At 38.8% G+C, this 2897-nt stretch overlaps 1 pseudogene across 1 annotated transcript; it reads left to right on the top strand.

Annotated features, from left to right (window-relative positions):
- Window positions 1–775: 775 nt before the first annotated feature.
- On the top strand, window positions 776–2495 carry LOC147938736 (UDP-glycosyltransferase 76E6-like; annotated as a pseudogene). Its single transcript, XR_015564989.1, has 2 exons — window positions 776–1372; window positions 1461–2495. The product of XR_015564989.1 is annotated as a UDP-glycosyltransferase 76E6-like (transcript).
- The last annotated feature ends 402 nt before the right edge of the window (window positions 2496–2897 follow it).

Genomic DNA, 2897 nt, shown 5'->3' with positions numbered 1-2897 from the left:
ACAGTCCAGACAAGGGCTTGAATATCCTTATTTTTCAAAAGGAAAATAATTTATTTTTCCCGATCTGTCCTATATTCGATTCTATCTTTCTTTTTCCTCCTTGCAGGTCGGTGGGCGGTTCCTTTTAGCGGCCTTACTGATCGGGCTTCGTTTCTTCGCTAGGCCGAGCTTTTCTTACTTGAGTATTGGACTATTTTTTTTGTTTAAATCGGAGTTATCTGGGTGGTACAAATCTACTATTCTACCGTGGTTACCGCATAATTAAACATCAATTATTTTATCATTTGTGTCAAATATCGCTAGTTACATACAAACCGTTATACTGTATACATACAAATCGTATACTGTATATACCATTACCAACCCTTAATTAGATCCAATAATTACACCAAGATTTAAGAGTGGAGAACCATACGTGTAGCTAGCTACTTTTAAAGGAAATATATTGTAATTATGTACCAACTCTTTGGACTTTGTTGGAATAATTGCACCAAATACGGAGAACCACTTCTGAGGAAATTTTGTTATATTTGGATACTATTATAAAGTTTAGCCTCATGAGTCATGACATCTTAATTATTATTTAAAACCTCCAAAACAATACCTAATTGGCTAATTTGGCTAAAAGCCACCAACTCTTAAGTGAGCCAAAACAAAACAACCAACATGTGATTCTTGGAGTTAATGTCACTACTATAAATGTCACATTAACGTGTAGAAAAGTTTAGAAAGAGTAGGTGCCACAGGAGAAAGACTTAACAATATAATATGGAATATTTGGAAGATTGCAAAAACTTTTCAAATGCAAATGATTTTAATAATAATTTGGATCAATTATTTAGATGTGTTCCGCATTGAGAGATGATGGCAAGAGAGAAAGAAGGTAATAAGCAAATAAGCAATGGAGAAAAGGGAAGCCAGGAGAAGAATAGTGTTAGTTCCAATACCAGCACAAGGTCATGTTACTCCAATGCTGCAACTTGGGAAAGCCCTTTACTCGAAGGGATTCTCAATTACAGTTGTTGAGGGACACTTCAATCAAGTTAGCTCATCTTCTCAACACTTCCCTGGCTTTCAGTTTGTCACCATTAGAGAAAGCTTACCAGAGTCTGATCAAGGAGGAATCGAGTTTATGATAAAGCTCAACAAAACCAGTGAGGCAAGCTTCAAGGACTGTATAGCTCAGTTGCTGCTACAACAAGGCAATGATATTGCTTGTATCATCTACGACGAGTTCATGTACTTCTGTGGAGCTGCAGCTAAGGAGTTCAACCTTCCCAGTGTCATCTTCAGCACTGAAGTGCTACAAATTACGTTTCACGCTGTGTACTAAGTAAACTCAATGCTGGCAAGTTCTCGGTTGACATGGAAGGTGCCCAAAACAATATTAATAACACATCCAAAAACCATTCGTTTCACTGAAACTTTGTAAATTTTTCTTTTTTTTTTCTGTTTTGTAGATCCTGGAATGCAAGAAAATATGGTGGAAAATTTGTATCCACCACTACGATACAAAGACCTACCGACTTCAGGATTGGGGCCACTAGAAAACCTTTTTGAGCTCTGTAGGGAAGTAGCTAACAAAAGAACAGCTTCCGCTGTTATCATCAACACAGTGAGCTGTCTAGAGAACTCGTCTCTATCATGGTCGGAACAAAAAATTGGAATTCCGATGTACGCTATAGGCCCTCTTCACAATATGACAGCTTCACCACCTTCTAGTTTACTTGAAGAGGACAGGAGCTGCATTGATTGGCTGAACAAGCAGAAACCGAGGTCAGTGATATACGTAAGCATGGGAACTGTAGTTCAAATGGAAACCAAGGAAGTGCTGGAGATGGCTTGGGGATTGTGTAATAGCAACCAACTTTTTTTGTGGGTCATCCGACCAGGTTCGATCCCTGGTTTCAATGGGATAGAGTCACTGCCAAAAGAAGTCAGTAAGATGATCTCAGAAAGAGGATACATTGTGAAACGGGCACCGCAGATAGAAGTACTTGGACATCCTGCGGTGGGAGGCTTCTGGACCCACTGTGGATGGAACTCAATACTCGAGAGCATGGCAGAAGGAGTTCCAATGATTTGTAGGCCCTTTCATGGGGAGCAGAAGTTGAACGCTATGTATATAGAGAGTGTTTGGAGAATAGGGTTTCAGGTTGAAGGTAGTAAAGTGGATAGAGGAGAGGTTGAGAGATCTGTGAAGAGGTTGATGGTGGACGACGAAGGAGCCGGGATGCAGGAGAGAGGCCTTGTTCTAAAAGAGAAGCTCAAAGCCTCTGTGAAAAGTGGGGGTACCTCATACAACGCTTTGGATGATCTTGTCAAGTACTTGAAGACACTGAGAAAATGTTGAACTTTATGTATTATTTGAGACTATTGAATTGTATTGATCAAGCTGGATCTTGCAACATTTAAAAAGTACGCGCTTATTTTTTTTTGTATGCAAATAAGAAAAATCAATATGAATAACAAGTGTCACGTACGGCTTTTGCTTTTTTCACTCTGTATTCGACAAAATCTATGCAAACAATGTCATGGCTACCTTGAAAGGTGGTCTAAAATTCTCTGTTTCGGGTTTCTCCTAGTGTCTATAATGTTGTATCACTATGGTTTTAACCTTTTCGTTGAACATAAAGGACAACAGGATGAACTAGTTCCCGATTTCATCCCCTAAGATACAATTACAAAGCATTTCTGGTTTCACCATTTGCATCATTAGAAAGCACAATTGAGTTTAATAGGAATACAGTTGACAAACGGACAGCTTCCACTGTGATAATCAACACAGTAAGCTGTCTAGAGAGCTTCATCTCTGTTGACGACACTCAAAACAGATTTTGGAAATGTGTAGCCGATTTATATATAACAACAAAAATCTGTTGTTTTGTGTCAGATTG

Source organism: Camelina sativa, chromosome 9, assembly GCF_030686135.1.
Source record: "Camelina sativa cultivar CO46 ecotype springtype chromosome 9, ASM3068613v1".
In the NCBI taxonomy this organism is placed as follows: domain Eukaryota; kingdom Viridiplantae; phylum Streptophyta; class Magnoliopsida; order Brassicales; family Brassicaceae; genus Camelina; species Camelina sativa.
The sequence above is the reverse complement of the archived record's forward strand: the minus strand, read 5'-3'. Positions and strand labels throughout refer to the sequence as shown.